The 15,491-nt window shown below is 41.0% G+C and overlaps 1 protein-coding gene and 1 pseudogene across 1 annotated transcript in view; one reads left to right on the top strand and one right to left on the bottom strand.

The window, feature by feature from the left end:
• LOC122450435 (olfactory receptor 4B1) overlaps positions 1-15,491 on the bottom strand; it is a 43,834-nt gene that overhangs the window by 18,620 nt on the left and 9,723 nt on the right. The window lies entirely within an intron of this gene.
• Positions 9,640-10,643, top strand: LOC122449959 (annotated as a pseudogene).

Raw genomic sequence — 15,491 nt, 5'->3', positions numbered from 1 at the left:
CTAGAAAACCAAAGATGGTTTTTCACTATGGAGATGCTTGAACTATTTAAAATAAGTTGAGCCACATGCTGTGATCAAGGGACCAAATTTCCCGGTGGCTTTTTGTCTCTAGTGTGAAACTTTTCCAAGAAACGGAGTTAAGAAAAAGTTCAAAATGTGCGTCAATTAATTTAGAGAACTTCGAGAAGTTAACAAACATCCAGTAATTATGCTCTGAGAGAGAGAAACTAAAAACACGACATTAGGAGGGTTTTTGCCCCAACTTTCTGAGCTACCATGGGAGTATGAGTCTGAAGGGAGAAAAGAGGTCTGGCCCAGGGGAAGGGACTACAAATCGGATGACTTCAGGCAAGTTCCTTCATCTCTATGGGTTGCAGTTCTACAGACATAAAATGACAGAATCGGACTAGATTTTCTTTTGTGTCCCTTCTCACTCTAACCACCTATGCTTCAAGGTCACTTAGACTTAAATACCACACAAGCAATGATGATGATCATGATCAAAATAATAATAATAATTGCCATTTATTGAGTACCTACCATGTACCAGGTGTTATATCAGACATTTTGTAACCATTATCTCTTAGTCACAGCAGTCCTACAGGGCAAATTTTCTCTTTTTTTTTTTTTTTAGTGTACAGATTGACACTTCTTTTTTTTAAACTTTTATTGGAATATAGTTGATTTACATTGCTGTGTTAGTTTCAACAGCAAAGTAAATGAGTTGTACATGTACATGTAGCCACTCATTTTAGGGTTTTTTGTTTGTTTTTTAAATGCTTTTCCCATCTAGCCTATGGGAATATTGAGTAGAGTTCCCTGTGCTGTAAAAAAGGTTCTTAGTGTGTATATGGGGCTTCTCTGGTAGTTCAGCTGGTAAAGAATCAGCCTGCAATGCAGGAGACCCTGGCTCAATTCCTGGATAGGAAAGATCCCCAGAGAAGGGACAGGCTGCCCACTCCAGGATTCTTGGGCTTCCCTGGTGGCTCAGATGGTAAAGAATCCACCTGCACTGTGGAAGACCTGGGTTCGATCCCTGGGTTGGGAAGACCCACTGGAGGAGGACATGGCAACCCACTCCAGTATTCTTGCCTGGAGAATCCCCATAGATTGAGAAGCCTGGTGGGCTACAGTTTACGGGGTCACAAAGAGCTGGACACAACTGAAGCAACTAGGTTTTTATATGTATACCATTATATATAATCTCATGGTAAACACAAACCAAAAATCTATAATAGACATACACTTAAAAAGATAATGTAATTCAAACCTAACACTATAGTCATCAAATCATAAGAGCACAAAAGAAAGAAAAAGGAATGAAAAATATCTATAAAAACAACCACAAGACAATTAACAAAATGGTAATAAGTACATAACTATCAATAATTACTTTAATATAAATGGACTGAATGCTTCAATCTAAAGGCATAAAGTGGTTAAGTAAATAGAAAAAGCAAGATTAATATACAGGCTGCTTATAGGAGATTCACTTCAGATCTACAGACACACAGACTGAAAGTGAGGGAATGGAAAAAAAATATTCTCTGAAAATGGAATCAAAAGAAAAGGCATATAGCAATGCTTATATCAGACAAAATATGCTGTTAAAGACTGTGATAAGAGACAAAAAAGGAAAATGCACAATGATGAGAGGTTAATCCAAGGAGATATGAAATTATAAATATATATGCACCCAACAGAGAAGCACCTAAATACATGAAGGAAATGTTAACAAAGAGGAAGTGGAAGCTTGCACTCCATCTCCCTCACCTATCTCCTTTTTCTCCGCACCGCTCCCCTCAGGCAACCATCGGTTTGTTCTCTGCATCTATGACTCTGTTTCTGCTTTGCTATGCCTGTCCACCTGTTTTGTTTTTTATTTTGTTCTATAAGAGAGGGGGGTCTGTTTGAGGGTTTGTGCTTTTCCCACATGCCTCCTATCCTCCTCATCCAGGCTTATAGCTTCAGTTTCCTGCCCTGTAAGACTGGGTAAGTTATAAACAACAGAAATTTTACAGATCTGAAGGCTGGAAAGTCCAAGATGAAGGCACCAAAGGATTCAGTGTCTGGTAAAATCCAAATTATATAAAAAGGACTTCTACAGATCAATAACAAAAGATAACTAACCTAAAAATGAAAAAAAAAAAGTAGGGGCCTTTTACAAAACTATCAAAATGGCATGATAGTCAAGAAACAGCATTCAATCTTAAAATGTTCTAAATCAAAAAGTAAAAGACACAGATTTTAAAATAAAGCTACTCCTTGGAGTTCAAGGATAGATGATGGGATAGGCTAGAGAATAAGCATGCAGACTTAAGTTATTGATAACGCTCAACACTTGGATTACATTATGGCTTACAGGTATTTACTTATTAAAATAATACTGAACAGGTTGTGCATGGAACAATGATGATTGAGGGCCTCAAAACCACAATCCTGATTACATCAATTCAGTTCAACTGAGGCCCTAAACACAAAACAAGAAACCATGCAATGCCTATAAAGTGTTTATAATAATGCAGAACACGTAGTATTTAACCAATGGAATCCATTATAGTTAAACTAAAGGATGGGTATCCATGGTGATCCACACCCAGGGACCATAAAAAGCAGTCATCTCCCAAGAGGGTTCTCACATTGACCAATGCAGTGGGGAAAGTTTTGTGTATCTTTAGTGAGAATTTTCAACAGGGAAAGCAGCTTGGAAGGCTCAAGGGAGCTCATTACTCAGGATAGTGACAGCACCGCATTCTCTAGGTAAAAAGCAGCTTTTCCTTCTCCTTCTCAAGCCATAGCATTTGGATTTGAAAGAGCCCTAAACCGGGACTCTTGATCAAATTTACACCGAGGTGACGAGCAACTCTGGATCTCGGAGAGAAAGTAAGTTAACTTTGGAATGTTCTCAGCCACATATTTGTATTCTATATTTATCCTCTGTCCTTCCTGTTTACTGAAAACCTGCCAAGATCTTAACAATGTAAAAACTTAGCTTTGCTCTAGGCATCAAAACAAATGACCTTGCTTTGTGACCAAGGCAGCAATTCTAAGGAATAAATGAGGGACTATTTTTCAGGAGACACCAAGTAATCTCAAAGATGATGGTTTTATATATTAAGGTCAAAATAAACAGAAGATACCTAAAGGGGTCAAAAATGCATCTACACCAGACTTTTGGAAAGCCACCTCTTTCAGGACAAGTGTGATGATAAATTTTCTCAGGCATTGAGCATCCAGTCAGGCAGTGGAACTTAGCATTTGGAGAAGCCTAAAGTCTCATCCGTTAGATTTTGCCTTGATCCACATTCAGCTACGGATTGAAAGCTTCTGGCATATGTGGAAAAATCCACACCTAGTTGCAGCACCACATGGCAGGTAACAGTGTGGGGAGGGAAGATGGGTAAAAGGATCTTGCTGAGTCCCAGACTCTGGCAGGATAATGGGAGAGCTTGAATATGCTTCTCCATGATCAGAACCCTTTTCTAAGACTGTGCCTGTCCTACAGTCAAAACGACTGTCTAGTTATAAGCCGGTGGGTCTACCGAGGGCACAGATATCAGGGACTCCACTAACTCATCACAGAGTACTGGTGTCCGTCCTGGTTAATTACACTTTATTTAAGTTAATTAAAGTGGCAGTTCTCTCCCAGAGACCCTAGAAGAATAAAGAAGACCTCAAAAGTGAAAGTCGCCCAGTCGTGTCTGACTCTTTGAGACCCCATGGACATGGGGTCCATGGAATTCTCCACATAAGAATACTGGGGTGGGTAACAGTTCCCTTCTCCAGGGGATCTTCCCAACCCAGGGATCAAACCCAGGTCTCCCACATTGCAGGCAGATTCTTTTTTTTTTCCATTTATTTTTATTAGTTGGAGGCTAATAAATTGTAATTACTTACAATATTGTAGTGGTTTTTGTCATACATTGACATGAATCAGCCATGGATTTACACGTATTCCCCATCCCGATCCCCCCTCCCACCTCCCTCTCCACCCGATTCCTCTGGGTCTTCCCACTGCACCAAGCCCAAGCACTTGCCTCATGCATCCAGCCTGGGCTGGTGATCTGTTTCACCCTTGATAATAAACATGCAGGCAGATTCTTTACCAGCTGAGCCACCAGGGAAGCCCAAGAATACTGGAGTGGGCTGCCTATCCCTTCTCAGGCAGATCTTCCCGACCCAGGAATCAAACTGGGGTCTTCTGCATTGCAGGTGGATTCTTTACTAAGTTGGCTACCAGGGAAGCCCAAGAAGCCCTCAAACATGACCATAATATCTAATTTAATTGTAGCAACACTGTGGAATATGTAGAACTAGTCCCGTTATTCACATAAGAAATAAAACCCAGTAAGGAAAACTAAGTTTATCCACAGTCATAGCTGGTCATTGGTAGAACAAAGATTCAATTGTTATAAAATATTGTCTTAGCCTGTGCTACATTATATCACTTAAATGTAGAATTTCCATTGGCCTTTAAAAAATATGAACCTTCCTATTAAGAAGACCTCAAACCTATTTTCACTTTCATGCATTGGAGAAGGAAATGGCAACCCACTCCAGTGTTCTTGCCTGGAGAATCCCAGGGACGACGGAGCCTGGTGGGCTGCCGTCTATGGGGTCGCACAGAGTTGGACACAACTGAAGTGACTTAGCAGCTGCAGCAGCAGCAAACCTATTATTAGTTCTACATACTTCAGAGTATTACAACAACTAAATTAGATATGGTCATACACTGAGACCAGAGCCTAATCCTCAGTACAGTACTGTGGTAAAGAAACAGAATACAAGCCACATTGTCATTTTAAATACTTTTGTAACCATGTAATAAAAGTAAAAGAAATAGGTAGAATTTATTTTTGTAATTTGATAGAGTGCCTGAAGAACTATGGCCAAAGTTCGTGACATTGTATAGGAGGAAGTGATCAAGACCATCCCTAAGAAAAAGAAATGCAAAAAGGCAAAATGGTTGTCTGAGGAGGCCTTACAAATAGCTGACAAAAGAAAAGAAGTGAAAGACAAAGAAGAGGAAAGATATACCCATCTAAATGCAGAGTTCCAAAGAATAGCAAGGAGAGAAAAGAAAGCCTTCTTTAGTGATCAACGCAAAAAACAGAGGAAACCAATAGAATAGGAAAGACTAGAGATCTCTTCAAGAAAATTAGAGATGCCAAGGGACAATTTCATGCAAAGATGGGCTCAATAAAGGACAGAAATGGTATAGACCTAACAGAAGCAGAAGATATTAAGAAAAAGTGGCAAGAATACACAGAAGAACTATACAAAAAAGATCTTAATGACCCAGATAACCATGATGGTGTCACTCACCTAGATCCAGACAACCTGAAGTGCAAAGTCAAGTGGGCCTTAGGAAGAATCAATAATATCACAAAGCTATTGGAGGTGATGGAATTCCAGCTGAGCTATTTCAAGTTCTCAAAGATGATGCTTTTAAAGTGCTGCACTCAATATGGCAGCAAATTTGGAAAACTTAGCAGTGGGCACAGGACTGAAAAAGATTAAGTTTTCATTCTAATCCCTAAGAAAGGCAATGACAAAGGATGTTCAAACTACCACATAATTGCACTCATAACACAACGTTAGCAAAGTAATACTCAAAATTCTCCAAGCGAGGCTTCAACCGGACATGAACTGATAACTTCCAGATGTTCAAACTGGATTTAGAAAAGTCAGAGGAACCAGAAATCAAATTACCAACATCCACTGGATCATACAAAAAGCAAGAGAGTTTCAGAAAAACATCTACTTCTGATTTATTGACTATGCCAAAGCCTTTGACTGTGTGGATCACAACAAAATGTGGAAAAGAGATGGGAATACCAGGCCATCTCACCTGTCTCCTGAGAAACATGTAAGCAGGTGAAGAAACAGCAGTTAGAACCGGACATGGAACAACAGACTGGTTCCAAATTGGGAAAGGAGTACGTCAAGGCTGTATATTGTCACCCTGCTTATTTAACTTCTATGCAGAGCACATCATGCAAAATGCTGGACTGGATGAAACATAAGCTGGAATCAAGATTACCGGGAGAAATTCAATAACCTCAGATATGCAGATGACACCACTCTTACGGCAGAAATTGAAGAAGAACTAAAGAGCCTCTTGATAAAAGTGAAAGAAGAGAGTGAAAAAGCTGGCTTAAAAATCAACATTCAAAAAGCTGAGATCATGGCATCCGGTCCCATCCCTTCATGGCAAATAGATGGGGAAACAATGGAAACAGTGACAGACTTCATTTTCTTGGGCTTCAAAATCACTGCAGATGGCGATTGCAGCCATGCAATTAAAAGACGCTTACTCCTTGGAAGGAAAGTTATGACCAACCTAGAAAGCATATTAAAAAGCAGAGACATTACTTTGCTCACAAAGGTCTGTCTAGTCAAAGCTATGGTTTTTCCAATAGTCATGTATGGATGTGAGAGTTAAACCATAAAGAAAGCTGAGCACCAAAGAATTGATGCTTTTGAACTGTAGTGTTGGAGAAGACTCTTGAGAGTCCTTTGGACTGCAAGGAGATCCAACCAGTCCATCTTAAAAGAAATCAGTCCTGAGTATTTATTGGAAGGACTGATGCTAAAGCTGAAACTCCAATACTTTGGCCACCTGATGCTAAGAACTTACTCATTGGAGAAGATCCTGATGCTGGGAAAGATTGAAGGCAGGAGGAGAAGGGGATTACAGAGGATGAGATGGTTGGATGGCATCACCGACTCAATGGACATGAGTTTGAGTAAGCTCTGGGACTTGGTGATGGACAGGGAGGCCTGGTGTGCTGCAGTCCATGGGGTTGCAAAGAGTCGGACATGACTGAGTGACCGAACTAAACTGAACTGATTTTTGTAATATTAAAATCTTGTTTAACTCAATTACACAAATTTTTATGATGTCAAACATTTTATATCACTTTACTTTTACAAATTAAATTTAAATAAAATTGAAAGTTCAGTTTTTTAATCACACTGTCCACACAGCAGGTATTCAGTACTCGTGAGTGACCCTATTCCACACAGAGGCAAAGTAGGTGCTCAACTAATTACTGTAAGGAGAGGAGGGAAGAAAACATGGCTACAGCAGACCAGATACCGGGAAACTACTGGTAATATTATTAGATGTGATTAAGGCCTCATGCTTATTTTTTTTAATGCCTTAATTTCAGAGACATGGATACTGAAGTTGAAATGACATGATGACAGATTTCCACTAAAATAATTTGGAACAAAAAAGTAAGGAAAAAGAGAGATCCGTGAAGCAAGTGTAGTTAAAATAATTTTACCACAGAATTATTGTGGTAAAAGTGGTAAAAAAAAAATAATTTTTTAATCTGAGTAATGAGATGGTTAGATAGCACCACTGACTCAGTGGGCATGAGATTGAACAAGCTCTGAGAGATACTGAAGAACAGGGAAGCCTGGGGTGCTGCAGTTCATGGGGTTACAAAGAGTCAGACATGACCTAGTGGCTAAACAACAACAAGTATACGAGCACGCATTATCTCTATTCTGTGTATATTTGAAAAGTTTCATAACAAAATGTAAGTACTGGAAATCAAGTTGGAAACTCAAAAGGCATAATTCAGTGAGCACTTCCCATATGCTGGACTAGGTTTGGTACTTGAAATAATTCTCTGAAGTAGTCAGTAGCTTTCCATTTGAAAGATGAAGTTTAAAAAAGCTTAAATGACTTGCCAAACTAATAAACCAACACAAAAATAAATACACATTGTCCCCACCTTTATACATCTTTGGTTCAAAGGGACACAAAAACAATAAAAGAAAGAAATCATATTCAATGACAGTGATTCTTTGTATTGGAGAGATAACCATACATTTCATGATATAACATTAACTGGAGAAAGCCCTGGTGTTCTCTAGAGGGACTGACCCTCTAGAGTCAATCCTTTGACCAAAGAAATTAGGTCTCAGTGAAGACAAATAACTTACCCCAGATCTCACAGATGGTCATTGTCAGAGGCACTACTAACCTAATTGAGAACTGGTACCTCCCCAATCCTGTAACAATGTCAAGTAAAATCTGAAGGTTTGAGTATCTCGCAAATGATATTTCCATTTTGTGAAGCCTCTATGCACTTTCTCAAACTTCTAAACAGATAAGAAGAGACAAAAAGTGAAGTCCCAGAATAATATAATAATCTAATATGATAAAACTCATCATTCAAAAGACTGGCCAGCTTAAAACTCAGCATTCAAAAAACTGAGATGATGACATCCAGTCCCATCACTTTATGGCAAATAGATGCAGAAACAATGGAAACAGTGACAGACTTTATTTTCTTGGGCTCCAAAATCACTGCAGATGGTGATTGCAGCCATGCAATTAAAAGACGCTTACTGCTTGGAAGGAAAGTTATGACCAACCTAGACAGCATATTAAAAAGCAGAGACATTACTTTGCTCACAAAAGTCCGTCTAGTCAAAGCTGTTGTTTTTCCAGTAGTCATGTATGGATGTGAGAGTTGGACCATAAAGAAAGCTGAGGACTGAAGAATTGATGCTTTTGATCTGTGGCGTTGGAGAAGACTCTTGAGAGTCCTTTGGACAGCAAGGAGATCCAACCAGTTCATCCTAAAGGAAATCAGTCCTGAATATTCATTGGAATATTCACTGAAGCTGAAACTCCAATACTTTAGCCACCTGATGTGATGAGCTGAGTCAGTGGAAAAGACCTTGATGCTGGAAAAGATTGAAGGCAGGAGGAGAAGGGGACGACAGAGGATGAGATGGTTGGATGGCATCACTAACTCGATGGACATGAGTTTGAACAAGCTCTGGGAGTTGGTGATGGACAGGGAAGCCTGGTGTGCTGCAGTCCATGGGGTTGCAAAGAGTCGGACATGACTGAACAACTGAACTAAACTGAATGTGATAAAGACAATAGTAATTTGGGAGGCCAAAGAGCTACACAGAAGGCTCATTACATCCCAGGTCTGGCTCAAAGTTGTACATTTGAAGACATGTATCAATACTTATGATCACAAATGTGTGTGTATTTACATAGATTCCATATTTCCCTTGTGGCTCAGCTGGTAAAGAATCCACCTGCAATACAGGAGACCTGGGTTCAATCCCTGGGCTGGGAAGATCCCCTGGAGAAGAAAGAGTCTACCCACTCCAGTATTCTGGCCTAGAGAATTCCATGGACTATATAGTCCATGGGGTTGCAAAGAGTCAGACACGACTGAGCGACTTTCACTTCACTTCACATTCCATATACCAACTGCAACATAGGGAAATAGCATCCTGAAATAGAAGAGTGGACTTTATCACTTGGAAACTTGATGTAAAAAGAAGATATAATTTAAATTCTCAAGCAACTATGATTCAGACAACTGACAAGTGGAGAACCTAGACTCCATGCCTAAATATATTTAAAGGCCATCAGTTTTTCTTTTCTCTCCTCTTGCTCCCTCTGTCCCACCCTTAGTCTCACGTAATTTTAAGAAACAGAGTATAATGAAACCAAAACCTTTAAGGGAGGAACTTTGTAACTGCTAAAAAATAAAAACAATAATGTTATATCATGTGCCCCAATCTAATTGTCCTTTATCCTTTTTCCAACAGGTAAAACACAAAGCATTTCTCTCTTGTAAACTTCCATGTTTCATGGGAAATAATGTTACTGAATTTATCCTCATGGGTCTTTCCCAAAATAAGGAAGTACAGCAACTATGCTTCATTTTGTTCCTACTCTTTTACATAATCCTCATGACAGGAAATTTTTTCATTATAATGACTGTTCTAAGGAGCCCAAACCTCAGCTGTCTGATGTACTTCTTCCTCAGCTTCCTATCCTTTGTTGACATCTGCTATTCCTCTGTCACGGCTCCCAAGCTGATTATTGACATTTAAGTCAAGGACACAAGAATCTCTTTTGTCGGCTGTATGCTCCAGCTCCTTTTCTCGCGCCTGTTTGGCTGCACAGAAATCTTTATCCTCACAGTGATGGCCTATGACAGGCACGTGGCCATCTGTAAGCCTCTGCACTATTTGACCTTCATGGACTGGAAATTCTGCTCCCTCTTGCTATTGTCCTGCTGGCAAGGAGGGTTTCTGCATACTTTTGTCCAGACCATGCTCACCGTACAACTGCCCTTCTGTGGCCCCAACCTGATCGACCACTTCTTCTGTGATGTCCACCCTTTACTGAAGCTGGCTTGCACAGACACATATGTGGCGGGGCTCGTGGTGGTGGCCAACAGTGGCATGATTTCACTGAGCTCCTTCGTCATTCCTGTCGGTTCTTACACTGTCATCTTGCTTTCTTTCAAGACCCACTCATCAGAGGGGAGGCGCAAGGCCTCTCCACATGCGCTTCCCATTTCATTGTGGTCATCTTGCTTTTCGTCCCCTGCCTCTTCATGTACCTGAGACCTTCCACCACTTTCCCTGAAGACAAGATAGTGGCTGTATTTTACACCATCGTCACACCCATGTTGAACCCTCTGGTCTACACCCTGAGAAACATGGAGGTGAAAAATGCCATGAAGAGACTATGGATCAAGAGGCTGTTGCACAGAAATAGGAGAGGCCCTGATAGGAAGTTCAGTGTACTGGGACAGCCTCAGTTGTACCAGTTTCCAAAAATGGTTGCTGAGAATAGTCAGTAATCAGCCCTTAATCTCATTATACAAATAAGCAATTTAATATTAATCCAATATAAAGAGTCTTGGATTTGAAGTCTAAAGACCTAGTTTGGAGGACCTACCTTACTAGTCACTAGTGGTTTGACTTTAGCGATATTCAAATATCTGATAAGAGATATTCCCAACTGGGAGCCCTGAGTGGATTAAACATTTGTACAGAGAATTCTGACGTCAAATGTAGTCTGTTTCATAGCAGATAGTTTTGTTGTCTCTGAGCAATGCCTCTAAGTCATGAGATATGTCGGGTATGTCAGGTTTGAGCAAGCTCGGGGAGTTGGTGATAGACAGGGAAGCCTGGTGTGCTGCAGTCCATGGGGTCGCAGAGAGTCAGACACGACTGAGTGATTGAACTGAACTGAACTGATGTCAGGTATATCAGTTCAGTCATTCAGTCATGTCTGACTCTTTGTGACCCCATGGACTGCAGCACACCAGGCTTCCCTGTCCACCACCAATCCCCAGAGCTTGCTCAGACTCATGTCCATCGAGTCTGTGATGCCATGCAACCATCTCATCCTCTGTCACCCTCTTTTCTTCCCACCTTCAATCTTTCCCGGCATCAGGGTCTTTTCAAATGAGTCAGTTTTTCGTGTCAGGTGGACAATGTATTGGAGCTTCAGCTTCAGCATCAGTCCTTCCAATGAATATTCAGCACTGATTTCCCTTAAGATTGACTGGTTTGATCTCCTTGCAGTCCAAGGGACTCTCAAGAGTCTTCTCCAACACCACAGTTCAAAAGCATCAATTCTTTGGTGTTCAGCTTTCTTTATGTTCCAACTCTCACATCCACACATGACTACTGAAAAACCATAGCTTTGACTAGACGGACCTTTGTGGGCAAAGTAATGTCTCTGCTTTTTAATACACTGTCTAGGTTTACTAATAAAGGGATGATACCAAAACCAAATGCTGAAGTGGATTTCACTCTCCTTTCCCTTGCATGTTTCTCAACTTGTTAAATGGATTGACGCTGCTCTTCCAACCACTTCCCAGGGTTATATAGAGAATCAAATGAGACAGAACTGCAGGTGAAAGCAATTTTTCCATGATAGGAGCTGCATTTGTGGACGTTACTGTTCTTACCATTAACTTGGCAACTCCAGACACCTAGGCAACTTACGTTTTAAGAATTTAATTTGAGGTGAAGAAGTTTCTCTCACATACCTTTCTTTAAACAGTTCATCGATGGGAATTGTTTCTGTGGATGCTACAGTACAAGCGATGCTGGATTCAGAATGTTTAAAAACACTGCTCGCTACTGGACTACCTGAGTCAAGGAAAGGGGCTTTAGTGGATGCTGTGGTGAGCCACCCACAGGCCCCTTCATTCCCTCAGCTGCCCAGAGGGATGGCTGTTACTGTCTGACTCCTAATTCCTCTCCAGACACTGCCATCCCCCAGGGCAGCACCAGAATCACACCCTCGTCTGCAGCAGACAGCATACAAGAATGGTCAAGGTAATGGTGAGAAGACCTGGACCTCCTGCCTCAATTTGAGACAACTCCAAAGGGCCATCCCAGCTCTAAAGCTCCTTGGGGGACACTCCCAGATCTTTTTGTCACTGTATCATGGTTTGACTTCCCCCTCTACCCAATTCTGCCCTCTTCATTGTTATACAGAAGTTAATACTGGGAGCACTTCCCGATAAATGTTTACACACACACTCAACCTGAGAGATGTTGCCTAGGGAGTTCAACCATTGACATAGGTTTACAGTAAAAGGGGGAAATATATGCAAATATTAAAATAATTTAAATTCATTTTGCATGTCTTGAAGAGAAGAGAGTTCTACTTTCTGAGCAGGTTTACTAACTTGTTTAAACAATAGCCAGAACAAATTAACATGTACAGGTTAAATCTTGAAGTAGCAATGCAATAAACAGCGCGTGATTTTTACATGATGGCCTAGCACCTTCAACCTCTCATCACTGAAACCCAAGAAGTTTGAACAGTTCTGAGTAGTGAGGTTGTTTATCTTTCAGGAGATATAAAATCTCCTGAGGGATAAGGAAGTAAACCTGGTTTCCTTTGAGCACTAAATGGAGAGTTTTAAAATTTCAAGAAAGGTGCTCTGAAAAGCTGACCTCCTGGGGCATAGCACCTCGTGTAGGGATCCCGCATGCCTGTGTCTAAGGGCAGTACAGGCTATGGGCCGGTTGATGCCTATTGACTGGCTACAGAAGCAGGAACCATAGCAGTTGTTGTATGCTAATTTTTGTGTGTATGCACGTAGTAATTGTTGTACGCTATCCTCCCTTTTTTCCACTACCTTATATCAAGAGCATAGTAGTAGCTAACATTTTAGGATTCAGAGAGATAATGATTGAACTGACAGCATCCCACAGAACAATGACTAATTTCCTTTATAGAGAACATAAACCACAGACCAGATGAGGTTGAGAGCAGACGATGCGAGCCCTTGGGGTGGACTCCTGAAGCCCTCTGTGCTCCAGCACCACCCTCCACTCTGATTCACTGTGCAGTGTGGGTCCCCCGCAGTGACCTTCATGGTCCCCCGCAGCGACCTTCATGGTCCTCCGCAGCACCCTTCATGGTCCTCCGCAGTGACCTTCATGGTCCCCCGCAGTGACCTTCATGGACTGCTTCAGTGAGTTTTTCTACTGTAATAAATACAAAGAAAACTGAGAAGAGATATAACTCCCCAGATCTTCCTGTCACATTTTTCATTTCTCTGCCAAACTGTCGCTTGCCTCAAAAAAGTCTCAAGACCTCAGGAGAGATGCAATATTGGGTGTCTCTGATTTCTAGTCACTGAGATCACTATCGCTTTCAACAATGACCCTGGACATGAAATTTTCTTCACTCTGCTCCAAATAAATAGAGTCAACCCTCTCTAGAAGTGTAGATACCTGTCCTTACAGACTGATGCTCTCCCCCAAAAGAACGTCTAAACCATGTAACTAGTAGGTGAGTGGATAGGGACAGCCTCAAAATAAAACGCCCAAAGATTCCTGCTCTTCTTTCCAAGGTTGGGTAAATTTTCCTGGATAAGCACTTCCCAGTTTGTTGTATGCTTCTGGTCAATATCCAGGGGTTTCAAATCACTATTTGTGACGAACTTATCCAGCTTCGTTGTTGCTTCTTAGAGATAGGTTTTGTGAGCTACTTAATCATCTATTTTGAAAGTCACACCTTCACAAACCTTATTTTTAGTGGTTAAACATTATATACAAATATCAAAATATACTGAAACTTTAAATAATGAAATTAGGATATCTTTGGTACATGGATAAGCATAAAGTACAGCAAAATAAAAATTTAAATGTATAGATGTTTCAGGCAGTATGAAAATATAGGGGTTCCTGCTAGTCCCATGAAGGAGGTGAGAGGTGGCTGGAAGCTGGGGGATCTTCTCTGGGAGCTTCGATGAGGAGATAACCCTACTACAGGGGCTACAGGACCAATGGCCTGACACAGAGGCCACCTGGAGGAGATGGCTGAGATTCAGATGAGCCAAAATGAGCCCAAAGCCGCAAAGGAGAATGAGAAGTCACTACACATACTATGTAGTATCTCATAAATCAACAGGAAACATCTCTCATTAATCTGCTCTTCCCTCCCGCAGCACACATTGCTGACCACTGCTGTAGTCAGGAGTGAATGTAAACAGCATCTCTCCAGTAGAAGGTGAGGAGTGACGTGGACCACTTTCAGCCCTGACCACAGGAAGCCTCCCGTGAACGCGCTCCACACTCTTTCCTCTGGCACTGCCTGGATGCAGATAATACTGAGTCTCAGTAGATGTCTATCATGATTAATTGTATGTGTGAACTTGACTGCACCACATGATGCCAAATATCTGGTTAAACATTATTTCTGGGTGTGCCCATGAAGATGTTTCTGGAAAAGATTAGCATTTTCAGCTTTACTCAGTAGACTGAGTAAAGCATATTTCCCTCCCCCATGACAATATACCATCCAATCCATTGAGGTCCTGTTCAGTTCTGTTCAGTTCAGTTCAGTTCAGTTCAGTAGCTCAGTCGTGTCCAATTCTTTGCGGCCCCATGAACCACATCATGCTGGGCCTCCCTGTCCATCAGCAACTCCCAGAGTCCACCCAAACCCATGTCCATTGAGTCAGTGATGCCATCCAACCATCTCATCCTCTGTCATCCCCTTCTCCTCCTGCCCTCAATCTTTCCCAGCATCAGGGTATTTTCAAATGAGTCAGCTCTTTGCATCAGGAGGCCAAAGTATTGGAGTTTCAGCTTCAACAGCAGCCCTTCCAATGAACACCCAGGTCCTGAATAGCCAATAAATAAATAAACAATTTTTAAATTTATAAAAAAGAAATGATGGCTGAAAATTTCCCTGACCTGGAGAAAGAAACAGATATCCAGATCCAAGAAGCCCAGGAAGTTACATAAGATGAGTACAAAGAGACTCACACCAAGACATATTATCATTCAACTGGCAAAGTTAACGACAAGGAGACAGTCTTTAAAAGCAATAAGAGAAAAACAACTTCTATGTAAAAGGAAACCCCCATAATACTATCAACAGATTTTTCAGCAGAAGCTCTGTAGGCCATAAGGCAACAATGTGCTAAGGGGGAAAAAAATGCCCCCAAGAATACTCTACCCAGGAAAGTTGTCTTCCAGAAATGAAGGAGAGATCAAGAGTTTTTCAAACAAGCAAACGTTAAAGGAATTGATCACCATTAGACCAGTCCTATAAGACATGTTAAAGGAAATTCTTCAACTAAAGTGAAAGGACTCTAATTAGTAACAGCAAAACATATGAAAATATAAATCTCACTGATAAAGTTAAATATATAGCTAAATTCAAAATA

Source organism: Cervus canadensis, chromosome 11, assembly GCF_019320065.1.
Source record: "Cervus canadensis isolate Bull #8, Minnesota chromosome 11, ASM1932006v1, whole genome shotgun sequence".
In the NCBI taxonomy this organism is placed as follows: Eukaryota; Metazoa; Chordata; class Mammalia; order Artiodactyla; family Cervidae; genus Cervus; species Cervus canadensis.
Note: the sequence above shows the minus strand (reverse complement) of the source record. Positions and strands in the feature narration are given on the sequence as shown.